Source organism: Balaenoptera physalus (genome assembly GCF_965194825.1).
Source record: "Balaenoptera physalus genome assembly, chromosome: 2".
NCBI classification, from domain to species: domain Eukaryota; kingdom Metazoa; phylum Chordata; class Mammalia; order Artiodactyla; family Balaenopteridae; genus Balaenoptera; species Balaenoptera physalus.
The window spans coordinates 18,134,664-18,162,465 of NC_138883.1; the positions used below are offsets into that span (position 1 = coordinate 18,134,664).

Here is a 27,802-nt window from a genome sequence, read left to right on the forward strand (position 1 = left end):
GAGAAAACACAGGGCTAAGTGATGACTTAGACATACACAGTACATTAGCCGTGCTGTTTGCAGCACTGAATGCCAGGCACAAAAGTTGGACCATTGCTATTTAGGCCGGTGGTTCTCAACATTTTATTGTTTGTCTCACCACTATACAGCTGTCAGATAATAACAGTGATCATTCTCAAGGCTCCACTCAAAAGTATTTGGGGTTGCATAAATAAGACTGATTGGAGATTATATAAAGTCCTAGTAAACTGGCACTAGCATCCCCCCCCAACTCCAAACACACACACACACACACACACACACACACACACACACACAATTTCACTGACTGCAAAACAGTAGTCTCTTGACACATGGTTTACATGGCTGCCTTGGGACAAGAGCCTCTAAGAGCGTTAGCAAGCCAAATCAAGAGACACTTGATAAGGAAAGAAGGTGCTCTCTGTGTTCTTCAAACATCAAGTGCACTGAGTCAGAGAAGGAGAGTCCCCCTATGGCTCTGCTCCAGTGGCCTCCCCCAGCCCACCTTGTTACAATGCCTCCCACTCTACCATGGGAAGAAAGTCAAGGAAATATTCAACACCAGATGAATAATGATTACCTTTGATTCTCATTTTTGGAATCAATCTTTGATACAGCTTTTACCCATGTCAGTGGAAGGGAAGAGCCCAGAGATTAGATAAACCATTTCTCCTTTCTTATGGCCACATCCACCACCCCATCCATTAGGTTATACTTTTTAAACTGACAATTATGGACCACTGAATTAAAATGTCATAATAGGTACTATTTGGCCATCTAATATTTCAATATCCTCCTTACTCCACAAAGTTCTTTATATTTATAGTTTGTTAAAGTTTCTGAAACTAATGTATAAGAGTGTGATAATTTCCATTTTAAAAGAAATTCTAGAATATAAAAATGTTATAGCAGATGCAAATATAAACACATTATAGCCGACCCTAAGCTAACATCATGTTGATTCTTAAAATCATGCACGCTTCTGAGAAAAACCTTAGCAGATAGCATCCTGTGATAAAAATAAAAGTATATCCATTTTAAACAACTTCAGCCTTGAGCAAATCAGATGAAGAAAAGCCCTGGGTTCCAAATCCTTAGGATGTCACCAGGGCCCAAGATACACTGTAATCACCTTACACCCCCCAAAGCCAGTATCACTGAGAACCATAAACAGATACTTTCTAAAGAGAGAAGTCTTACAAACACTTGCAGCAACAAATGCTTTAAAATCTAAACTCTTGATTCATGGCAGACTACAATGAAAATAAGTATAAGGAACATATTAAGACACCAGAGCTGTTCTCAAGGAAATAATGAAAATTTAAGGGAAAACACAAGCATAAAGAATTCCTTAAAACCATGCACTTCACTCTTTGCTCTTTCAGTAACTGTATAAATTAGAGCACATCTATGCAATGTTTAAAAAAAAAAAAAACTCTAAATGTGAATTCATTTAGCTGCTTCCGATACTGTGGTCAGGTTGAGGTGAAAAAGTACAACTATGAATCCTAATGCCTAAAATGAAAAGAGTTCAGTTATTACATGTTCAATTTTGTATGTATCTACTCAGTTATTTACAATATCCTCACATAGATTCTAACCTGGAGTTGGAATTTGAAACCTACGAAAACCAAGGGCTTTCATCTTCAATATTCAGCACGAACTTGGCATCGGAACAAGAGAACATCTTTGAAGGAGCCTAGGTATAATTTGGGACAAAAATGACAACTCTACTCTCCTGGGTGATGGCTGTCAATACCGGAAGCTAGAGAATGGTGATGGTGGCGATACACAGTCTTATGTGGTGTGAAAGCTTGTCACTTTCTGTTCCTGATTTTTTACTAAGGTTGAAAATGATATATCCATCTGGAGAAAGCCTGTTTAAAGAACATGGTAGTAGATGAAATGGACATGTCAACATCCTATCAATACCACTAAGACTGACTCTCTGTCACATTTAATTAGCATGCTCCCAAAATTGAACTGGTCAAAACCTGTATAAGAAAACATCTTGGTAATGGCAGCACTTGTGATGATTTTATCGCTAATGCGAAATCCTTCCAAAGGCACAGAAAAAAAAAAAGCTTTAATAACATTATTTCAGGATTGGTATCCTGCCATTGTCTCACTGGTGTTCAGCAAGATAAATGTATTTTTTAGTAGCTCTGATAAAACCATAACAAACTGGTAACCAAAGGGCCCAGTGACAAAATAAACCTCATCTGAAATTCTTAAAACACACTCCTTTGTGTGACTGTCTGCAGAGCTTTATGAGAACTCTGTAGCGCACTCACAATTGTTCTGGTTCCTACTGGTTCCTTGTCTCTAAGGTTTATCTCTAAGGACCAAGTTAAATGCATCCAGGGTGGTGTTCACTGTAGGAAATGATCTCTTCCTCCTGTTGCTCTTGCACTGCTCTGGTCCACAGTCCCAGCACAGAGGGCTAGGTTCCACCTTCCTCCTTGCCCCTGGTGCCATTTCCTGGTCAGCTCAGGGAACCAGAGGGGCTCAGTTTTGCCCTTCTCTCCATCCTAGGCTAGAAACCTGCACTGACACAGGTCTCCTTAACAACAGCTGGTCAGCTGTCAAGGACGTGGGGTAATGACAGAGCTGCTTTGGGCAGACACATCTCCTCTTTTCTTTGTAGAGGAAACCAAGAACAGTGCCCAAGAACAAAATGATAACCACCTCTACTGGCTAAAGTGCCTTCCTTTGGTCCCACAGAGCCCTCAGTAGTTTCTCACAATGTCCAAAAGGTCCACCATGAATATATTCCTTTTTTTCCGTGAAGGGTTGTGGTTGCTAAGAAATTACTGTCACAATGTTACTACTGATCATGATAGGGTTTACTCATTAATTAGTATCAGAGCTGGAATTTCTAAGATAAAGGCTGACCTGCAAATCCTTAAGACATTAGGATAAGAGGGGATGAGAGGGGATGGAAAGAATGAGAAGCAGAGAGAAATGGTTAATATATACCAGGCACTGGGCTAGACATACATACCATGTCCATTAACCTCTAGGCTTCTCTATTTTACAGACAATGAAAATGAATTTCAAAAGGTTGAGTAACTAAAAGGAGAAAGGTAAAGAGCCTAAGAATAGGAGGAGGGAGCCCCCAAGGCAGGGCTCCACAGTGAGTGTCCTCATTAATTGGAGGCGAAGGCAGGATCAGGACACTGGAGCCCTGAGGAAGTTCATGGAAACAGAAAAGACAAAAGAAACGACAGGTAAACTAAATGTGAAGCTCAGTCACCATCGTTTGTGCCATTTGATTCAGAGTTGCTCCCAGCTTCCTGAGCATGAGTACATTTTTAAGGAAAATCCCCATCTATATTATATAAAGGAGGAAAATTAAATTCAGTTGGAAATACACTTAGCAATGACCACTGTCTCGGTCCTAATGCCTCCCTCACACATGGTTGTTAAGGTTTTCCAATCATCTTTTAATTTCAGCATTCATCCTCCTTACAATAACCCTTTCCATTGTCCAAGCAGGGCAAAGAAACTCTTTACTTTCAGCAGGAAACTGAGTGACCAGCCTAGGGCAGACTTGGAACAAAAACCATGTTTTCTGCCTCAAAGACCCACGTTCCTCCCCCAGCGCCCTCCTTCCCCAAGTCAGCGAGGTTCTACGAATAGAGACACTGTTTGCTGCCTTCTCACTTCCTTGTCTTTATTTGTCCCCTGATGAAACAGGATAAGGGGCAAATTCTCAAAGAACCCACCATGAGGAAGATAGAGATGGCTAATCTCCAAATAAGCAGTAAGACCCTTGCTCTACAGAGGAACTGCGCAAGTCTTCGGCAGACCACCTGCTGGGAGGAGGGTAAGCCATGCTGTCGTAGAACCTAACCAAGCTGAATGTTCCCCTGATCGCTATAGGAAAACGAAATTTACTCATAAGTCCTTTGCCCTATGCTAGACCCCCTTCTAAGTGCTTTACAGATATTAAGTCATTAAATTCTCACAACAAACCTATGAGTAGGTACTGTGATTGTCTGCATTATACAGAGAAAGATACTGAGGCAGAGTGATAAAGACCTTGTCCGAGCTCCTAGGTAAATAAGTGACAAAGCCAAGGTATGAGCCCAGGTGGCGAGTCTGTCTTTGGAATCCATGCTCTTAATCCATATAGTATGGCAATAGGGCAGACATGCATATGACACGTACACAGAGTATGTCTTCCTAGAAAGTTCCACTCTGGTCTAACAGAGGAACTGTGTAGAAGGAGGTCCAAACGACCTTTGGAGTTTCTATTATGTGCAGGCACCATGGTATGATGGGAATACCATGATGTTCAAGACAATGCCCAGATGCCCATGGGGTTCTGAGGGGACGTGTCAAACATGGCAGCTGACCCGGGCTGGTTGCAAGCACTTCTGCAAAGTTCAAATCCAATATCCTGCTCCCAATTGATGGACGCGTTTGCACACACCTCCTCTAGCTCCTTTGAAAAAGATTACCACTGAGCCAGGCATCAACACATTTTTCATTTTAAATAGGTTCCAATAGATGTGTCCTTCCTCCAACTTTCAACGACACTGGCTGAATCATGAGAAATTTTGGTGACCTGTGGAAACTATTTTCATTACTTTCTAGTCCCAACACAAATATTAATATTGTTGAAAGTTCTGCACCATATTACCCTTCATCTGGCAGAAACGGACTGTTTTTTTCATCGTGACTAATTCACAAACGACCAAACTGAAAAATATTTACGCTTGCTTCATTCTGGGAAGCTGATACACTGAAGAGGTCTGTTCCTTTTCAGTCATGCCGAAGATTTGCTACGATGCAATACTGCAACTGTTTTTCAGCCGCCAGATGACATTTTTTCTCCCTGCAACTAGGCCGGGAATATAAACCCTGAAGAGTATACCACACATATTTGGATCAGCTACTGAACAATACTGAATATTGCATTTTCCCAAATGCTTTCACCAAAATAGCAGCAGAAATCTTCATCTTACACACACACACACACATACACACACAATCATGGGAGTGGTGAAGATGGTTCTTTTAGGATTAGACTTGAGAATTTACCAAGTGTTATCTTATGGGCTGAAAAATCAAAATGATCCTCTGGATTCCTTTACAAAGCCATTTCGTTCTTGAAGAACTGCCCCAACTTCAGTCTTGAACGTAGTAATAATGTGTGGTATTCATTCAGTGAATACCTTCTTCCCTGACCCATGAGTGAGTGGCTCATCAGCGTACTCAAGCCCACAACAATACTTTGATGTTTTTCCCTTTAATACCTGTAGAGACTATTGTTTGTTGACTCATGTACACGCCTTAGGGTCCTCAACCAGAGTGAATGGGGCAAGTGCCAACAGGAAAGTGGTTCTCTGTCCAGGTGCATCCAACTTTGTCTTCTAATCTCCACTGTATGAGTTATCAGGATAATTCATGAGAAAACTACTGCTGGCACAGTAGCATTTGCAAATTTCCCTAAACTTGTCATTTTCCTATACTGGTTTATCTGTCAGCATGGCCTAGATCTGGCAGAAAGCAGAGACTCATCCTTCTCATTCTAATGACTGGGGGTATGGGAGAATCTTAACAAAAGTTGATTCGTTTTGCTTATCCACCCTCTGTTGAAAGCAGTGAAGTCTCTGTCTGGAGGACTAACAAAGCAATGGCTTTTCTCCCTTAAGATAACGGCCTGGCGGTAGGCATTTTGTAATAAACTCCATTACAGGTTCTAAACCTTCCCAAGGCCCCATGGATTCAACAGGTAGGAGTACATCAGTGTCACATGTCAAGTACATTTTCCCTCATGATTTGTAACAGCTCTTTTAATCTAGGAGTCTTTTTATGCTATTTCCAAGTGTCTTTTAAGCATGACAATCCAAAATAGCAACCCTTTTTAAAGCTAACAACCTGTATTTTAAAACCAATAACCTGAGCGCAAGGACCCTCAAGCATGTACATCTTATATATTCTCTGTATTCTGAAATCATTTGAAAATTTAAAAAGTAAATAAATTTGGTCACTAGCCATGCATGTACTGGAGCAATGGTGATATTCCCATTAATCAGATTAAGAAACTATCGGGGTTCCAGAGGCTGTATAACACTCCAAATAGCTCCATCAAAGTCATTATTTTTACACCCAGCCCATTAAACCAATTGCAGAATCCCCTTGTCTCATATCCACATTTTAACTGAAAATGGATGTGACAGATTTCTTATGAGAAAAATAATAGCACACAAGTGACATTATGACAAAAGATATTTTTATGACTCCATACATCCTGGTAATATTAATATCACTTCTCTTATGCAAAAACAATATATGACACTGCAGACTGCATGCCATTTTGGTCAGGAAGAATTTCGCTATCCTCGTCCTGATAAAAACAGAAACAAAACTGTTTTTAAAGTAGGGTATTTCATTTCCTTTTTCTTAAGATCCCTGAAAGAAATGGAAATGACAGAAATGGGTCTAGTTTAAAATAAGACTTTAGGATTTCTGTGGCTTTGCATCTTGAATGTTCTGTAAAATATCTTATAAATTCTGTTCCTAAGACTGGTATAGTTCATAACTCTACAACTCTTTTCCTGCTGTCATAGAAATGGTGAGAAAGAAACAAGATACAACCAGAGATCGTATGATAAATATCCTACCTCCTTCTTACTATGAAACAACCAGTGTACATTCAAAATTTCCCTTTCAATATCATATAAATTTTTTGGAACCCAACAATTCAGGAGTTTGAATTCTCTTTTATATTGAGGAAGCAATATTTTATAATCCCAAAGACTTGATTGAACCATAAAATTAAATTGTTTGCTTTCTGGTAAGAACCAGGGATGCAGCTGAGAACTAATTCATGGCTATACAGGAAATATGAGGAGAACAATTTCGTGAAACAAAAGGAGATAAATTTAAATGGGTATTACTGTACAATCTTAAGACAGGACAAGGTGATCCACATGAAATGTGTCTTAATGTATGAACTACCCCATAGAATCAGAATAATAATCACCACTAGGACTTACACATGAATAATAGTCTTCAACTTGCAAATCACTTTTAGATAGGATCTCACAACTGATCACCATAAAAACCTTTGAGATCAGCACTATTATAACGCTCATCATATAGATGAAGAAGTTGATTTGCAGAGCTGCACAGTTTAAGAACTATTACATTAAATTACATATCATTTGTTTCAATCACGAGAGGTACAGTACTATTTTTCTGCAATAGTGTTAACCATGCCTACAAAAGACACAGAAAATGGTTCACGTTACAGGAACTTACTTACAAATACTTTTTTTCATGCTATCTATGAGTCTAATGGGACACTCAGAAAACTAGCCCTTTTTGCCAAAGTCAAAATGTCTTCACATAGATCTTCCATGAATACATTTCGAATGGTCTTGGTTGGAACAACGGACATGTAATGATTTAGGCACTTAATTAGGCACTTAATTACCTAAATATGTTTCTAACTCAGTTGTTACTTTTTGTTTGTTGAATTTTTGATTATCCTGCATCCCTTTAAGATAATCAATTTATACTAAAATGAGGGAAACCAGTGTCCCTTTTAACACTCCCAAGTTGGTCCTCACCAAAGGGTTAAAAAAAAAAAATCACGAAATCTTCTAAACCTATCCATCCAACTCAAGCAATACACAGTCATCAGCCAAATCAATCCATGAGACATGAAAAAAAAAAGTTATTTGGCTATAACATTCTCCATATACAGGCAGAGAAGAACGGGTTGCCGAGTGTCACTTTGGTTTTCCACCATGTTAATACTGAAAACAGTGCACTGAAGTGTGAACTCCCCTGCCTGCCCTATACTTCCCTTGATAACATCATTTATGATCAACTGAAGAAAAGGGATCAATGCCCTGACGTCCAGCTGTCCATTCAAGCATCAAATGTAGGAGTACTTTTTTTTTTTTTTTTTTTTTTTAGGAGTACCTTTTTTTAAGGGCCTTTTCATGCTCGGACTTCTACCTGTGTCAATGCTGTCTTCCTTTTCACTCTATGTCTTCATTGAGATTTAGAGTGAACTGTCATCTATGAAGTTATATACAAATATCAGACGCATCCTCTACCTAGGAGGAAATATATGTAATATTTCATGTTTTTTGAGAGAGAAGTCCAACTCTGTTTTTGTTTTTCTTTCCCAAGGTCATATAAAGTACTGGGGTCTGGAGGTAACAGAAAATCTGAATGATGTCAGTCACAACAGAAGTACCCTTGGGAAGCATTCAATGAATCTGGAATTTGTTAAATAGCATAGACTTTGGAGTCACATAGAGCTGGTCCCATTCCAATCTCATCGTTTTCTGGTTGTGTGGCCCTGGTGACAGAGGTAACTGTTGTGATATTACTTGGGTGTAATTGTAATTATGAAATAATTCTTATTTCATAAGACTTCTGTAATGGTTACACTGAGTAAGGCAACAGTGTCCAGAAGACCATAATTCTCAAAAAATGGTATGTGTTTCTTTTAAGAACTAGATGTCCTATTGATGCTTCTAGCTATCTAACTTTACTTAAGAAAAAACAAAGTTAAAAATACATGTCTTTATTATTTATCTTTATATTTAACACAGTGGAAACAGCCTTCAAAAAGCAAAACAAGAAGCCCAGGTTCCAGTTCACACAGCTTCTCAATCACCTCTGGGTCTCTGGGACTCAAGAGCTTTGTCTCTTCTTACCAGGTTCTGTTACAATCCATTGATTTTTTCCTCACAGTATAAAATTTCCTTTGTTTAATTTCATTGGGCCATTTTCCCCTGGGTCACTCTGACCGATTATGTTCCTTGTTGTTTATACTGTTCAACCTTCAACAGATTTCATTTTGAAGAACATGATGCAATCATGTGATGGCATTCTTTCTTGTTATTGAACTGTCGTTACCTAAAGAATGTCCTAAAGAACAGGAAAATAATTGATGCCCATAAGCATCACAATCTTTAAGACAATTATGAAGTAAATTAGAGATCTTGCATTTTGATTAAAGAAAAAAAAATGTGGAGTAGGGTTGAGAGTTGGGAACTAGCCTCAAGTAGCTGACATTATATACCCATCTACTCTCTCTCCCTCTCTGATATTTATATCTCATTTGATTCTCAGAACAAGGCCATGAGTTGGTATTATTACCTCAGTTTACAGAGGAGGAGACTGTATTTCCAGAAAGTCAAATAACCTGCCTCACAGCCAAAAAAAGGGTAGAGACTGCACTCAGACTTGGTCTTCTTGATGCCAACTGCCATATATCCTCTATGGAGAATCCAGGAATAATATCAAAACTTTACATTGTCTACATTACATTCCGATTACTTTGGGTTTGAATTTCAGAAGTATCCATGTCTACATGAAATGAAGTGTCCCTTTGGAAACCTGAATCAGATGGACTCGAGAAGCTGACCAGGTGTGCAGTAACTTTCAGAAGGAAATGAAGCCTTTCCTCCCACGAATGCTCTCCCCCCGTTGTTCAGAAGCTGCTCTAAGCATTCCATTTCAGAAACTATCTGCATTTAGTCCAAGGCCTTACTTATAGTTTTAAAATGTAAATACTTTCAGAAAACAAACATTGAGCATTGGTGTCAGTCATATTCACTGTAGTGGCAATGAGTTCCAACTTATCTTGAGACCAGTTGTATTGGTAAGAGAGCTTGAGGACAGAAAAGAAACATGGTGACAGAAGTGTCCCACAGAAGGGAGGATGGGGTGCTCTGGAACTGGTAGGGGCACTAAAGCCAAACAACAGAAACAAAATACAAAGACAACAAGAGCCACAACCAAAACAATTTTGTAATTTTACCCAAGGCTTGGGGCTGTCTTAAAGAACTAATGATTTTCAAGGCTCTATTATTATACATTTTAAAATAAGGGAAATTTACCATTCTATTTAGAAAGGTTTCCAGTGTGAGTCTATGTGATCTCACTCCTACTTTATCACTGTATACTAGGCAGCCTTTCTGCAATTTTACTGGTGTCAACAATATCACCTGCTGTAATAATGGGAGGAGAATTTCCATGCAGGCAAAAGCCATGTATTAGGATGCCTTGTTTTCTACCTGCCAGGGTTCTGTGAGTGTTCTAGTGTATTTCCAGCACTTATTCTGCCCAATTCATAATCTAACAGACGGCACCATTAAGCAAGTATCCTCGGTAAGTCAGTCTCTTTGAAAATGAGGGCAAAGAAATGCAGAATAAAATTCCGTTGACTAGAAGAAAACGGGTCCTCACTCCTTACAGTATGTCGACGATGGCTGACAAATTTCTAGCGGATATAATCTCGCAGAACATATGCACGGTAACGTTTTACAGCAACATAAACTGAGATTGTGAGATACCTTGATAAATAGCTACTTTCTCACCCCAGGCTGTGTGCTTCCCTCTCCAGACACATACAGCTCCCATTACCACCCAACAGCCAGGGGAGAATTACACACTGCTCAGGAGACGGCTTCTGAAACAGTGAGGAGATGTTAAAAAGCTGCACTGAAATCAGGGTGGTGGAGTAGAAGCACGTTAGACAGAATGTAATATCAGCTTTGGAGGCAAAGAAATATCCACTGTGCAACAGAAAGGTAATGAGGAAAAAAAATCTAGCATTCCACGCACTGACACTGAGCTATTAACAAGGGAAAATGACCAAATATCGGTGCAATTTGGAGCTTGCATTTTCTGTTTTGGGAATTACGATAATGTGACAAGGTTATCGTTATAATTAGGAGAGTAATTAAAGTAGCAGAGTAATTGCTCTTCCGCATTTTTTTTGTAGTCAAAAAGATCTAATTGTATATAAAAAAAAAGGACAGAAAAGAACATTCTTCATTTACTTTTTAAAATTTCTCACAAGCATCTATCTCAGAACCCAAGAGCAGGCAGACTCGTCACACTGCACCTAGCACCTTTCAATTTTCTTCCCTTGAACCACTTTTTTTTTAGCTGTTACAAATTACTTGTCACATAGCATGGATTTTATGTGTGAAGACTGTCTTTATTAGGAGTCAGTTTCTGGTGTGTGTGATATCATTTCTAAATCTGATAGGTTAAGATGTTTTTCTCCTTCGTGCTTCCTGATTCTGGACTTAAGTTTCGAGTAATTGTATGTTCACACTGTCTCACCTATAAAAATGAGGAAAAACAGAATTGTTTCACCCAGGTGGGTACAGATCCACATACAGTAGACAAGTAAAACTTTAGAAAGAAAGAAATAAACCTACCCATCCCTGAAGAGTCGGAGCTGGGACAGACAAGGTCTGTCTGTCTGGCAGAAACACTTTGAAGTACGGAAATGAGGAAGCAGCATGAAGAGATTTGTTGAAATTTCTGGGGGGAGAAGGGAGTAACTCTGGCAGAGATGCAAGAAAGTCAACATTGTTGCTCAAATCCTATGGGCTTCTTGAGACAGATAAAAAGCCCCATCCATCCGACATGAAGCGAGAGTGAAGGAGACAGGAAAGCCACTAAAAGCTGCTGATGCCAGGGGAAGCCCAGGGTCTGGGGTCTAACCTGTAACCTGACATCTAACCTGTGGATGGCAATGGACGGCACAGACCTGGGGAAGAGTGCTGAGTCCCAAGAACTTCCCTGGAGGGAAACCGAGCCACATGATCCTGTGCAAGTGACAGCACTTCTGTAAGCCTCCCTTCCCTTACCTGAAAAACAGTGATCCTATTCCTCTAATTCGTTGAGCTGCTAAGAGGTAAAAAGAAAAAAAAAAGTGTAAAAAGACTTTATAAACAACAACATCTATATTACATGTACTCATATGTACATACATTACACATATACGTATGTACACACATATATTACATAGCGCATATCATCTTTACCATATGCAACTATGGTTTAGCTCCCGGGCTCCCTTTCCTCTAGGTAGTGCCTTTCAAAGGAGAGCTGAATTATTTAGAAACAAAAGAACTCATATTCATTTTGCTGTCAGTTTAGCCCCAAAGTGATTACTTCCTTTGCCTGGTAGACCTCACACTGCTTATCGGCTTAGCTAATTCTTGTTCCTTCAGCAAGGATCAGCTAAAAGGTTACTTCCTTGTGGAGCCTTCCCAGACTCCCAGAGTAGAAATGAGCCCCACTTCTACTCTGCCTCCAGACCTCTGTGCACACCCCCCCACCCCAGCCTGCCCTCTTATCCATCTACCACCAGACCGTGAACAGCTTGAGACAGGGGCTGAGTCCCCACATCTCCGTACTGCTAGGCTGAGCACGTGTTCAAAAAGTATGTGTCAGCTGAGCTGAATAACAGATTCTTCAGCAGGAGTAACTACGACAGTTATATATGTCTATATATGCGGATGCATATTCACGTGTACATATCTATGTGTATACATGTGCTTTTACGTGTATTTATCTGGCCTCATAAATATATTTTAAACGCAGTTTTCTTTGATGAGGACACTAAACTCTTAGGAAGCCACTAGCCACCCACATTACCAGATCCAGAGAAAGTGATGGGAATAACTAGTTCCTTTACTTCAGATTACCTTATTCCCTAAAGGTTATTAACTCCTCTGGCAATAACAGCATCTCGCGATCACTCTAAAGAAACACCATCCAATATGCATGATGCAAAAGCACTTGAAAAACAAAATGTTGATCTGGAAGGGATTCATGTAGCGGGAACTCCCCGGCGAATAAACACCTTGACACTGATGCTACAGCTGCTGTTCATCTGAGCAACTGCATCTTCCCCGTTCTTTTGTGATGTGATTTTAAACTGAAAGCATTAGGTAGCAAGGAGCACTGTAATTAAAGCTTCAAGCAGAAAATGATTGAAGAAGCACTGAAAAAGACTTCTCCTTCAAAAGTGCATTTCAATTCTCCCCATGTCTCTAGAAGACAAATGCTTCTGACAGTCTATATTTTACCACTGTTTCATTTAATAATGCATATCGACATTTACCCAGGAACGTCAGCCGTTGCTTTACTTCTCATTTTAAATCAGCTAAGCACCTGCCCATTCCCATGACTCCAATCCCCTCCCTCCACCCACCCAGTTTGTTTTCTCTGTTTGTTCTCGTTTACTTACTTTTTAAATTAATTTTTGAAGCAAGGATATATGTTTCAGGGTGAACACACTAATTCCCTAAAAGACCTGAATATAACTCTGGGGGCAAAGGAGAGCCCCTTGCCTCTTGTTCTGCTTACACAATGACAAAATCATAACCCAACTGAAAACATACACACACATGCAGAGGACATACACGTTCCAAGAGCAAAACAGACTACACGGCGGCTTCATTATTCTTATGGTCTGTACTTAGAACACAGTAAGAGATACTGTCTACAAAATTCCATCATGTGCTTTATTTCCTAAGAAGGATTCCAGGTTCACTATTTCTATAATCACCATTTTCCTTCTAATATGAGCTTGTGCTATACACAAGTTAGTTCTAGAAGTGTCTTTTATGTTTTGCTTTTATTTTTATACTTTCTGGGTTTGTGTAGGGATGTTAACTAGCCCATCTCCTTTTTGAAAATCCAGGTACCCTACGAATAATACCTCATAGTTATAATGCGGTAAACTTAAGGAAGAAACCATTTAAGCAAATTTATTCATCACTTCTTTCAATACTCCGGAGCTGTGGAGGTATTTCAAGATAAATATGATATGAACCTTGCTCTCAAAGAATCAGCAAACTAATAACAGAGCTACCTCATAAAAATGCTTTAAAAAAGAACACTCTAAATTAGTTATGAATTTAAGCTTCCCATCAAGTAAGAGGGTCTGCGTTTTTTGAAGGGGTTTATCACTTAGAAAACAGGAAGAGTTCACAAAGTCTTTTACTAGATCAATTTTAAAACGTAAAGAAATTGTGCTAGTAAGGCGTTATTTATAAGTAATAGTCATAGTTATTACTTTAATATGCATGTACTACATGCCAGGCACTGTTCCGAGCACACAGTATTAATTCATTTAATCCTCCCAACACCTTTATGCGGTAGACATTATCTCCATGCTCTAGTTGAGAAAACTAAGGCCCAGAGAGACAAGTAACTTACCTAAGGCAACCAAGTACAATGACGAGGAGGGATCTGAGCCCTCTGGAGCCCGCCTCCAGCGCTAGCTTAATCATTTCCTACAACTGCCTCTAAGCCTTGGCGCGCCCCTGCAGTATAGAACATACGCAATTTACCGGGTCGAAAATGGATTTTCTCCAAGGGACATGTGTGGTCCTCAGACCAAGCTCAGTCTATGATTCCATTTTTAAAGCTACAATATTTTTAGCAATAGAATTTTATCACTAACTTTTTAAAATTAGTAGAGCACTACTTGTAGGTGAATTTAGGGAAAGAAAGCAGGGTATTTGGGATGTAGGCTAGAGCTTGTCAAAAGTTAAGTTAAATATCTGAAATTAAGCTCTTACCAATAAAATTAGTGTGCCCTGCACACACCCATATACACCTAATTTTCAACCACCCAGTGGGAATTCTTTTAGAATGGCGAACTCTGCAGATGAAATCCATATGGTTCTCTAGGATATGAAACTTTAAAAAAATTATGAACGTCCAGACAGCACTGCTTATTACTGCTTTAATTTTAAGAGAATCACTGTATATTCCAGACAGTCTTACGAAAGTACAAATCTTCTATATTCACAAGACTGAATTTATCAACTTAATAGTGAATTTCTTAACTATATGCCTTCTATCTATATTGTATTAACATCTCACTGCTAGAAAATAGAAACATGCATACATCTTTATGCTTATTTCTTCTGCTAATTATTTTTTAATTAATTAATTAATTAATTAATTAATTTATTTATTTTTGGCCGTGTTGGGTCTTTGTTGCTGAGCGCAGGCTTTTCTCTAGTTGCGGCCAGTGGGGGCTACTCTCGTTGCGGTGTACAGGCTTCTTATTGCGCTGGCTTCTCTTTGTTGCAGAGCATGGGCTCTAGGTGCACGGGCTTCAGTAGTTGCAGCACGTGGGCTCAGTAGTTGTGGATCTCGGGCTCTAGAGCGCAGGCTCAGTAGTTGTGGCCCATGGGCTTAGTTGCTCTGCGGCATGTGGTATCTTCCCGGACCAGGGCTTGAACCATGTCCCCTGCATTGGCAGGTGGATTCTTAACCACTGCGCCACCAGGGAAGTCCCTTTCTCCTGCTAATTATTAAAAGTGTTTTTAGTCATCACTTTTCTAATTTTTAATAGTTGGAGTTCTTCCCATTTTCTTCTCTCCTTACCAGATTCATTTTAAGATTTTAGATAGGGAAGAAATAGTTATGTTGCTGACCTGTAGCATCTCATAGGAATTTAGGCATATTCTGACATACTAACTAGTTCATTTTTGAAGGTACAGCAAGATTATTAGGGCTGCTAACCTCCTTTGGCCCCTTAGCTCAAGATCTGAATCTACTGTGAAATGTGACGTGAAAAGACTTCAGTACCTCGTCACTCTTAGATTTTCCCTCCCTTCCTTTCAATAAAGATAGCTTTTACACAGAGTAAACTAGCATATCAAGTGGTCTCTAAGGACCACAACCTCATTACCAGAATGATGCCTGTCTCCATTAGAGAGGCATTATTAGATGATGTTATAGGTCTTTAATCCACATGAGTGTGTTCTGCAGGTGTGATCTATACCCAGTGGGTGAGGGCATGGGTATCAAGCACCACCTCTGACTGCAGGACAGCAAACCACCTTCAGGAAAAAAGGACCTCAGAATCAGACCTTAGCAGGCGTCCAGTAGTGATGTAGAATCGTTCTCTTAACTGGGCCGAGTCAACTGAAATTCATAGCAGCATCTCTCTATTTTTAAATTCAGAAAGGAATGGCAAACATAACCATTCCTCAGATAAGTTAAATACCACACTCATATTCACAATCCTAATTGTTTGGTCAAAGTTAATGAACTAAATTTTACAAATAATGGATCAAGTAGAAATATCACAATTTTAAGAGGGAAAGAGTCTCGGCCCGATTAGGTGAGTTGAATTCATTGTCAGCTCTAACTAGAATGTCAGGATTCAGTTAAGGAAAAGGGTTGGAGGATTCAAAATAGATATTCAAACCACACAGACGTGGTCTGATAAAACCTCAGAGTCATCTGTATGCCACTGGCAAGCTTTGAAAAAAAAATGAAAATGTAGTACATCCTGGACTGTATTTCTTAGGTACACTAATATATCAGGAAATGAAGCACATAATACTTCCACTCTGCAGGAAAGGTGTCTGCACCCTGTGATCGCTCACTGACAAATGTTTATCTTCTACAATGTCTTTTTTGCAAGATGATAGTTTATTAAATCCTGCAGGAAGAACACTAAACTAGTACTTAGAACTTTCTGGTATTTGGGACTTCAATAAGTACTTGTTGATCACTGGCTCAATCATGAATCTTTTTTTACCTAAAAATATTTGGTGTCTTGCAGAGGGTAATGAAGCCCTCTAATAAGTTCAGCTCTTTGAAAAAGAAAAAAAATAAAATGTTTCCCCCTTTCTTCTACATGAGAATGAAAACAAGAAGGGAGGCTTGGCTTTCTGTTACTGATGAGATTTTCCTTTCAATTGAAATCCTCAGAATCACATTTGAAAATATCTGCCTTACTTTATAAGCTGATGCATATAAAACTGAATGTATGCTGTTTTTTGGATAACTGTGTCAAGCACATAGGCAGAGCTGTGTTTTAATGCACTCCAAAGGTCCTCTGTTATGCCGTGTCTTCAGTAGGACAAAAAGGCTGTATCCTTTTCCAAAATTACAATGCAGAACCACCACCAAAACTTATACTCATCTAGGGAGGTAACATGAGATCATCTTTCTTTTTTAAAAAATTAATTAATTAATTAATTAATTAGGATGCGTCGGGTCTTGTTTGCAGCATGCGGGATCTTCGTTGAGGCACGCGGGATCTTTTGTTACGATGTACGGGCTCTTCGTTGCGGCACGTGGGCTTCTCTCTAGTTGTGGCATGCAGGCTCTAGAGTGCAGGGGCTCAGTAGTCGTGGTGTGCGGGCTTAGTTGCCCCGCGGCATGTGGGACCTTAGTTCCCCGACCAGAGATCAAATCTGCATCCCCTGTATTGGAAGGTGGATTCTTAACCACTGGACCACCAGGGAAGTCCTGAAATCATCTTTCTTTTTACCTTCTCCCTCAATCTTTCCTTCCTTCCCCCTCCCTTCTCTCACTCCTTTCCACCACAAATATTCGTTGAAACCCTACTATATCCCTGATCTGTGCTGGAATCTGAGGATAAAAGTGTAATTCAGACAGCCATCATCCCAAGGGTTTCAACAAGGTGAAAGGACCCTTAGATGGTCCCAGTGGCAGAGCCCACTGAGGGAGAGGAAGAGAAAGCAAGTGGATGACTGGGGGCAAGTGTTTGAAAGTCGGCCACTACAAAATACCCTGTTTGCATCCTTAAGAAGATTGTATCATCACATCTCATCCTGATTTTATGTTTTGTGGCCAATAAACCTTTATCACTGCAATATCCACTGCATCCTTTTGCTTTGTCTTAATGCTGCAAAGGAGAACAGGTGTGCATTTCATAACAAAGACCAATGCAGATACCTGTAAAATCTTACTTGAATCAAAAGAAAAGAGCTAACAGGTGGAAGGTGGCTGTTCTCTCAGTGTCCGCTGCCTTATTTACCATCTATTGTGTCTGAAAGTATTTCATTTAAAAAAAATCCGCTAGTTAAAATTTAATGTGAGAGTTCTAGCCTGAGCACTGCATCCAGAAATGCCATTCCTCCACACTCTTCTAAAACTAGACCTAGAGGTTAGGCTGGTAAAATTTTCAGAGAAATAATGCAGTGGCAGAAGCATCAGATACATGAGCAACAAGACTCATTAGTTACAGCAGTGCAGGTCTCTTGGAAGGATTTCTGGAATCATTCCTTCACATCAAAGGTTTCATGATCAGCCTTCTAAATCGCTCCATAAACCAAAAGGTCTCCGTGTCTTACCTGTCTACACCAGGAAATTCCATGCTGTGGCAGAATCATCAACAGTATCTTCATGAAACACTGGCTGAGCTCCTAGAGGGAACGAGAGGGACCACACCTCTCACTGAAGAGGCCTGTGGGATGTTCTTCTGTGATCATCTGCCCTTGGTAGCTTCGAAGGGCATGACTTGGGCTGTTGGGTCAGTAATACAGGGACACATTAATGTCTACTGCTTTTCCAAAACATCAGTGATGCTTGCCTTACCTTTTTTTGAATAAGCCATGTTGGAAGACTTGTTAATATTTATTGAGCATATAACTGCACCGGATACTATGCTAAATGCTCGGCATGCATTTAATCCTCATGGCAACTTGTTTTTTTAAAAATAAAAACGTATTTAATAGAATTCCAAATATGGAAAAACATATGGAAATAATAATAGTGATGATCATTACCAGTATTTGGCATTATACATGATTTATATTTTCCTTTCTATAATTCTTAAGTGTTTAGTTTGTTTTCTAGTTATTGGATGTTGCTACTGCTATATCAATTTCTTTTTCTTTGGCATCTTTCTGTTTTACTGTTGTTGTTGATGGTGGAGTTTTTGTTGTTTATTTGTTTGCTTTGTTTAATTTCTCTTTGTGTGGTATAATCTTCCATTCTTTTATTTTCGAACTTCAGGTATAGTTCTTTAATAGGGGTGAGATGTCTCTTATAAATAGCATAATACCCATTTATTTCATTTATCAAATCTGAGAATCTCTAACTAATGTGTGAATTAAATCTACTCACATTTATTTTGATTACTTATATATTTATTTTCATTTTTTTATTAACATGATTTTTCTTTGGTTTATTTTTGGTTTTGGGGTTTTATTTTTTTTTTCTTTTTTTAAAATTTATTTTATTGAAATATAGTTGATTTACAATGTTCTGTTAATTTCCGCTGTGCAGCTAAGTGATTCAGTTATACATACATTCTTTTTCATATTCTTTTCCATTATGGTTTATCACGGGATATTGAATATTGTTCCCTGCGCTATACAGTAGGACCTTGTTGTTTATCCTCATGGCAACTTTTTAAAGGAGGTTTTAATTTTCCTGTCCCCACTGCACAGATGAGAAAGGTGAGGCTTATAGAGATTAAGTACCTTGCCAGGGTGCCAGAGCTGTGAAGTAGTGAAGGCAGCTACAAGCCCAAGCAGACAAGATCCAGAGCCTAGCTTCTAACCACTAATGCTGGCTCCCTAGATTCTGAGAATTAAAGAATTACTGGAACTGTCCAGTCTTAAACAAATGAAGAAACTGAGGCTCAAGACAGTTGAGAAATTTGACAGAAATCAAAGATTTTTTTTTAGAGACAGCACAAAAACTAGAATTCAGAACATCCTCCCACTGGTCTATTGAGCTTTTGATGATCCCACACTGTTTGTCCAGTCCAGCTCATGGCACCAATTGTTGATAAGATGACTATTTGGTAAATAGCTACACGAAACAGAAATGGACATGACCTTCCCCATTTCATCTTCCTCTCGGGGAATCTTTGAGATAGTGATAATTGTACACACCCCACCTACTACAGGAGATAGGAAAGTAAAATGATATAACCAAACTGAAAGCTTTAAGAAATAAAAGAAATAGGAATTACAAAAATGGAAAGGATTACGAAAAACAGTTCCCATCTTCATGTTTCCATTTCATGCCATGCTTTCTCTCCGGCAATAATTAAATTAAATCTTTAGTTATTCCATTAGGGTACACTGCAATCCTAAATAAAATGAATCCTTTAGGGATTTCAAGGCAGAACATACATCTAAATCCATCCATGCATGCACTCATCCATCCATTCATTCAAGAACTTAAGATACAGTGGTAATTAGCCAAACACACCGAAAACTAACAATATGCTAAGATCCTACTAGGCATAATATTTTGCATAGCTTATTTCACTTAATCTTTATTATTATATTATTATATTATTATTATTATTATTATATAATATTATAATAATAATATATTATATATATAATTATAATTATTATTATTATTATATTATTAATGTCTTCATTTTATACAAGAGGTTGAGATAAAATTTATAATTTGCCCAAAGTGTCACAGTTAGGTAGTAATAGAGCTGGTATGCAAACTCAGGCCCACCTAATTCTAACACTGAGCAACCGTGCTGTCCTTGACATTCCCTCTACCTGGAGTCATGTTTGGATGTGCTGATGACCACAAGGTACTACCCCTCCCAACCTCTCCCGTTAAACAGGACAAGCAGAGGCGACACGGGAGCACCTACCGCTGTCACTTGGACTCTAGAGAGTTAAATTGTAGAGTGATATGAAAAAAAAGCAAACACTGCATTTTTTAATGAATTCTCAATTACTCTCCATTGGAGAAGGCTAAGAGCTACTGTAGGCAGAAAAGGAGATTCTAGAAGGTTATCTCTACCAGCGGCATGTCCGCGCTCCTCTTAAGCTTCCAGTCTACCTCCATTTCCTAATTTTTCCAAACAATCCCGTTCCTTATATCATTTCAATTATGGCCTAATGGTCCTGTTCAGCACATTTCACAGATACCAACTAGCACTCCTCCATCAGCAACGTGTTCTAAATCTTGAAGAGCAAAAGAAATATGGGACTTGAAGTTGCAATCCTTTCATCTTCTTGTTAGGAGTTCTGGTAAAAAGGTGGAGTCACAATCACAGCCAAGCTACCATTAAATGAAGTTAGAGATTTCTCTCGACATTCCATTATTTACAAGTCTCTCTGTCACTTAAGGACAAATAATCAACTGAATACTCATTTCTTCAGGAATCTATTTGCTATATATTTTCATAGAAATCCCATTAATGATCTAGAAATAAAGAATCATGAAACGAGAGTGGGAAGTGACAAGCCAGCTTGTTTGCACGCCTGTCATCAGAAACCAAATTTAAGCTAAACCATCAGGATAATTATTCATGTTATCTGAAAAATCGCTAATGAAGGAAATGCTACAATTCTCCCATGAGAGCCCTTCCAAACTTCCAAAGTATTTTATACAAGAAGATCAAGATTTCCACACAAAGAAAAATACAATCAAGCATAAGCTCTGATACTGGTTTTTAAGGGTAAAAAAAAAAGTCATGTTGTATAGATCCTTCTGTATCTGCTAACATGTATTTTCAGACTGCAGACAAGCCTTTAAACTGAAATCTAAGTGAAGCTGAAACAACATTGACTTTTTACCAGAAAAAAAGTCTACGAATATAATTTCTCATGGCTGTGGGGTTTTGATATGAAAAACACCTTCATAGCTCTGGATGACACTAATATTACGCTGAAAAAGAAAACATATGCATTAGCCAATTATAATCATATTGGTCATTCATGTTAAATGAAATGTGCCTCACATCCCATCATATTTTCCACAATGTGGTCCACAATAAAATTATTTACTTGATTTGCCTGTTTTGCTTCCCTCTTTGTAATAGCTTTCATTTTGTTGTTTACCTGTTTCCTAATAGTCATTCCCTGGGGTTCTTGAAGAGTTAATGTTCATTCTTAGAAGCTCTTCCTTGAGAATTTCACCTAGTGGAAACACTCCCTGCATCGTCCCCACAGAATATATTCCGAGCGTTGCCACTTTCATGTTTATAGTGACAAGCTAAAATTTAGTAGAAAAAATCTTTTTTTGCCTGTTGATAAGCCAGACTCCTCGGCGGGCAGTTGTTTTTAAGAGCACTCTCTTTGAGTAATTCTTTTCTAATAATCCATGATACCCACTGTTTTTGAGATGATAAGACTGCTGGAGAGATTTCTTTTTTTCCCAGAAGCAAAGTGTTTTTAAGAGTTCTTCAACAGTGAGTGTCCTAATTGAGACAGAGTGATAACTATTTCTAAGATACCGTTTCCTCTTCTGCACCCCAGACATAAATACTGTTATGGAGAAATTGGGCAAGAGGCAGTGTTGCCCCACAGAGAGATCCTTTAGGGAAACAGTGACACAGTATTACAGAACTGCCTTATCTATGCAGGAAAAAAGTAGCCATTTATAAACCACAGCACTCATATTATTCCAAGTTGGAGTGCAAAAGGAAGGAGAGCCAAGGCTTACTAGTACTTTATGTGTGTCAGGCATCACCTAATCTATTTGTCACAGTGATCCTGTGAGATGCATATTATTTTTCCTCCATTTAAAAATGGAGGAAGTAGACCCAAGACGAAGAAACATGCTCAAGTTACCCTAGCAGGTTGCGGCAGAACCAGATTCAAAGCCATCCATGTGAATGCAAACTCCATGGCCTTCCCACTACACCCATCCTCTGTCGTTACGCAGCTCCCTTTTTGAAATAATACAATTATGGAGATAATAAAAAGCATGTGATTGTTGCATTTTTCAAAACATCCAGATGTCTTCAAAGATTCCAGCAAGCTGCAGTCTGTGGTTCTGCCACAGACTCTTTAGTATAAACCAGCACACCACTAATTTTGGCTATCCAGCCTCAGTTATAAGAATCCAGCTCAACATAATCAAGTCTAATGCCTCTGATTATTTCTATTTGCTCTTGCTTAGAGGTCTGGAAAGACTACAGATTTTACAAATATAAACAGAGGGTTCATGGTGCTGTTGGAATGTTCTACCTTCCTGTTTTCAAAGCAAGAGTGCACTGCTTTGACAAAGTGTTCCACAGAGGGAACAAGGGAAGCTTCTATTAGATAACTTTGAAATTCAAATGCATGAGTTATTTCTGCAAACTTTTGTTAATATTAATTTGCTCAGTATTGAAAATGATGGGAAGTAGTATATGTTGATGGAGATAGAGACTTGTGCTATAAGTTTCAGAGGTAGGTTGGAGTCAGATACCTGAGTTCAGTGGAGCTCCTCAAACATTTACTGGGCATGGCCTTCTCCCTCAAGGAGCTCACAGACAGTGGACACAAAGCGCCAGGTAAAATTTTACACCACAATGAGACTATTATAAAGATAAAAGTGAGGGCTCACCCTACATTTAGTTCAGAGGAGAAGATTAACTTTCTTTGGGAAGATAAAGGAAAGCCACGGAAAGAATGGCCTTGAGTGTCAAGCTTAAAAGTTTAGCCTTGACCCTGTGAATAATGGAAAGCGGTAGCATCCGCCTGCAAATGAGGAAGAGCAGCTGTGGTGTGCAAGTCAGGGGAGGAAAGACATACCTGGGTTTAACTGCAATGCAGCCAAAGTGAAAGGGCAAGAAGGACAGAATTTTTGAAAGATGCATAAAACTAGTGACAGAACAGTTGAAAGTGAGTGAAAGGGAGTAATCAAAGATGACTCAAAGCAGTGGTTCTAGACAGCAGATCTTGTTTAATAAAGACATATGAATTAAACAGAGTGAGACTTTGTTTAAAATGACATACCGACATTGAATTCCAACAAAATCCAAGTGAGTTCACCACTCCGAGTGGAGAGGGAAGAGTGACCCTGGGTCGCAGACTGATCCTTTATAGGTCTGCGCATGGTCCAAAGAGACCAGGCAGCCATTTCCAGCAAGACTGACACTGGTATGTTTCAGCTTCTTCCACGTGGCCGATCACTTCTCAGCTGCAAACTGCAGAGATCAAATGCTTTGGTTCAATTTAGCTCCTCAAACATTTGTTGGGCAAGGCCTTCACCTTAAGTGAGCTCACAGATAGTGGACACAAAGCATTAGGTAAAATTTCTGCCACAGACAGAAATAACACAGAATTCACCGAAGGGCCAAACAGAGCTGGTGTTTGCATGTGGCCCTGGAGCTGCGGAGCCGCTTATCAAACTGCTGCCACACCTGGGCAGAGCGTGCTTTCATAAATCACCCCATCCACGAGCCCATCCAAACTGACCCAACTCAGAAATCATCTTATGCCACCCCATCCACAGAAGTCTCATGACAGATGATGGGCATGTGGTGACAAAAGAACACAGAAACAACAGCAGCCATGGTCTAGCTGCCTACAGGGAAATGAAAGAATAAAGCAATGGATCACTTAATTTAGACAGAATTAAGAATATTTATACAGAACTAGGAAGGACAAATAATTGCATATTCATAAAATGCAACGAGAATACATGCAGAGATGAGGACATCAGCAGAAAGGGTGAAAAAAGAGGGAGGGTCAAAAATCAAATTCAACTGGGTGACGACTTGTAAGCGCTGGGTTTATGTCCAAATTATCAACATGCAACAGCCTTTCCCAGACCATCTCTGGGTCATTTTTTCACCCAACAGGGTCTACCACCTGAGCAATCACATAGATTTAGAAAAGGAGAGAATCTGATCTATTTATAGCACAGTCAATTGTCAGTCATTTCCAGGCTCTCTCAGAAACCTCTCTCTCTATGTTATTATCTGCCCTTTGGCCATTCCATTGTCCATTATCACCTCCACAGGGAAAAAGAGGTGCATCTCAAATCAGTCCATCTAACTATTTATTAGTAGTGCTGGTAAAAGGGTAAAGACAAGAAATGGAGAGCCTGCTCTCCGATAACTGACTCCTTAATCACTAGGTACTTACCACAGACTTTCATTAGTACTGAAAACATGCTAGAAGTTGTCACACTTTATTTTCTAATTAATGACTCTTCTCTCTTCCCATTTTATAGAAATGCACGGACAGACCCAAGAACTGCTTTCACTCAAAAATGGCAAAGAGCAAATAATGACTTCTTAGATAGTTACCTATTAAAAAGTCAAATATGGAAAGTTGGACCACATGTTGCCCAGGGCACAGTGAGCAATCATCCCGGAATTTGATTTTAAGGCCTGGAAAAATAAATTCAGAGTGGATTTTGGAAATTACCTAGTGCTCACCTATCCTATAAAACTAATTAACTGCAGTTACAAAATAAGATAAGCAATCTGACGCAATTCACTCTACTTCAGTTGCCCTGTGTGTAAACTGGGGTTATTAGCAGTATTTATAAGCAGAACATCTTATACAGGGTTTTTGTGAATATTTAAACATGATAATATACATGAACTGCATAAGCAGCATCCTAAATTAATTGTATAATCAATACAATTACCCCTGTTAATTATTATTACTACTACTATTATTATTATTATTAATCTCCCTAGATGAGAGTGTGGCCTTACTGATACCCAGCATGATTCAAGAATCAGGAAAGCGTATTGTTTCTAAACAGCCCCATAAATTAACCCTGTAAGATCCTTGGGGTGGTGGGGGGGGTTGTGCTTAGCCCCTAGAACTCAAGCAGAGTGCTTTATCAAAAGTCATCTCAGGGGCTTCCCTGGTGGCGCAGTGGTTGAGAATCTGCCTGCCAATGCAGGGGACACGGGTTCGAGCCCTGGTCTGGGAGGATCCCACATGTTGCGGAGCAACTAGGCCCGTGAGCCACAACTACTGAGCCTGCACGTCTGGAGCCTGTGCTCCCAACAAGAGAGGCCGCAATAGTGAGAGCCCCGCGCACAGTGATGAAGAGTGGCCCCCGCTTGCCGCAACTAGAGAAAACCCTTGCACAGAAACGAAGACCCAACACAGCCAAAAAAAATTAATTAATTAATTAATTAATTTAAAAAAAAAAGTCATCTCAGGTCATCCATGGGTCGCCTATTGGCACGGAAAATGTTGCCAGTATATAGACAGCCCAGAAGGGACCAAGGGTTAAGGTGTGGGCATATCAAAATGTGCTCCACTATCTTCTACTCTTTTAGCCACTGAAAATTTTGCTAAAAAAGGGGGAAGAGGGACCAGAGTGTGTTTATATGTGCATACACCACCCCCACCTGCAAGCAAGTCCTCTCTGTCCGTCAGTCGATAGTCTACCATAAATGCAGCAAGGTGTTTGAATTGTCTCTTGGCCAACAAGGACTTCAAGTCCAACTTCTGTCACTACCGTGATCACATTAAACCATGCAAGTTTAGAATCTGTTGCAACCTTCGCATGTACTTTGCTGCATTCAATGTGCAAATCATGAGGACTAGGGTGGATCCTGCTTTGTGGAGACAGAGTGACTAACGATCTATGATTCCTAGTTTTCTTTTCTCCTCTCTGGAGGGCCCTCATTCCTCAGATATCGCCATCAGGAAATAATGTGCCTAAGATAAAATAAACAAAACAAAAACGAAGAGCAACAACATGAAAAAGAGGGCAAACGCACAGCACTGTCACAAGTTCTTTACTTTGCTCTCTTTAATTCTGCCAGGAAAGAGACACAAAGTTAACACTGTAAGTTAAATTTCTCATTTTATGGAAACCACATCTGCGTGAACATCTACTTAACTGATGGTTTTACTCGGTGCCAAGAGAGATACTTCATCAAGCAAAATTATTCCTTCTTTAAACAGACCTTTGAGTGTGGCATTTGAAACTGCCTCATGTGAGGTTTGGAGAGCTTGATGTTGATCAGGGTTGGGTTAACTAAAAGGCTTTTTCCTGACAAACCTTCTTACAGTAAGGCAGAATGGTGGTGGTTGTTATTTTTTCCCCATTGAGCCACCAATCTATAGGCATGGAAAGCACTTCTGAGGAAGCAGCCCCTATCACTAGATTATGAATCTTCTTGTTTTCCAGAATTGTCCAGCACACTTATGTACTTATTCATTCAATTACATGTATGCAGAACCTGGGGCATTGAGCACTATTGTTAGTAACAGGGAGATGGCATGAATGAGCCAAGGTTTTTGGGTCTACTGGGAGAGACAGACACGTGAACAGACACGTTACAATACAACACCAACAGGGAACTAATAAGGTGACAAACAAAATGCTCTAGAAGCCCAGAGAAAGTAATGACTAATTTTGACTGGGAGGGAATGTGTCATTCCTGTGTGTCTTAAAGGAAAAGAGTTTGCCAAATGGAGAGTGAGCAGGTAATATTCTATGTAAAGGGTAAACAGCATGGGGAAGGCTAACTAACTATCAAGAGGCCATACCATCTTCGGAGCATGGGTGCTGAGGATGGGTGCTGGAGAATGAGGTCTGAGTGATGCTTGGGACCCAGATTGTCACGGATCTCACGTGTCACGAAAACAAGTTTGGATGGGCTTTATCCAGGGGGACAGGAAATCCAAATCATAGGACCAGTAATGCAATGTGATTTGCTTTCTTAGGGGATTAACTCCGGGGTCACCAAGAATGGTACAGACAGATGGTGGAGAAACCACACAGGAGACAGTGGCTACCAAGAGTGAAACCAGCCCTGACATCTGGTCCCTCAGAAGGTTCCCCTAGAAGAGTTGGGTTAAATGGAGCAATAGTTCTTATGGGACAAAATATATGGGAAAAATACTTTCAGAAATTCACAAGTTACTCTAAACCAGACAACTATAAAACCACGGAGTCTCTGGGTCGGAAAAAATTCTAAAAATTATCAGTGAGGGATCTCCAATCCCAGGAACTTTTGAACATCCACATTCCCAGGCTTCATCACAGACTTAAAATATCGGGATCTCCAGGCCTCAGGCCCAGAAACACAGATTTTTAACCAGCTCCTTCAGTTCATTCAGATGGATGAGTCTAGTTTGGAAAAGGGCAACTCTAGGTCAATCCATTAGATTTCCTGGGGAGGAGGGATGAGGTCTTCTTTGAAAGAGTATCCCAAATGCTCAGAACAAAACTTAGCATGGTGCCTGGCACATGGTTAAAAAGCAACCTTTGTCAAATTCCCAGTTACAAGCTTGTGACTTGAATGGATGTCTGCCTTGCATTCCTTTGGGACTCAGAGATTATGAGAATTGAGCTTTAAATTCCATTGCTGTCAGCACTATTTGACTGGTTCCTTACCTATTTGGGTAAAAAAAATATTTTAAACCATTTCCCAAAGAATTTTAATCTCTCTTACATGTTCTAAAGAAGCAAAACAAGGTCTTATTGTTTTATGTTGGGTGGAATGTTGGTTCTAAAGCTACTTACTAAG

General features: G+C 39.5%; 1 protein-coding gene across 11 annotated transcripts in view; it reads right to left on the reverse strand.

Annotated features, from left to right (window-relative positions):
- FLRT2 (fibronectin leucine rich transmembrane protein 2) overlaps positions 1-27,802 on the reverse strand; it is a 96,136-nt gene that overhangs the window by 55,003 nt on the left and 13,331 nt on the right. For 3 of the 11 annotated variants that reach the window (XM_082451310.1, XM_082451312.1, XM_082451314.1), the window contains one exon: positions 11,667-11,706. The exons of 4 other annotated variants lie outside the window; for them this stretch is intronic. The gene's annotated coding sequence lies outside the window, so the exon portion shown is untranslated. Of the gene's footprint in view, positions 1-8,931; positions 11,134-11,231; positions 11,338-11,666; positions 11,707-17,939; positions 18,112-27,802 lie in introns of those variants that run through there. 4 more of the 11 variants (XR_014260960.1, XM_082451313.1, XM_082451318.1 and 1 more) reach the window with 4 other exon arrangements.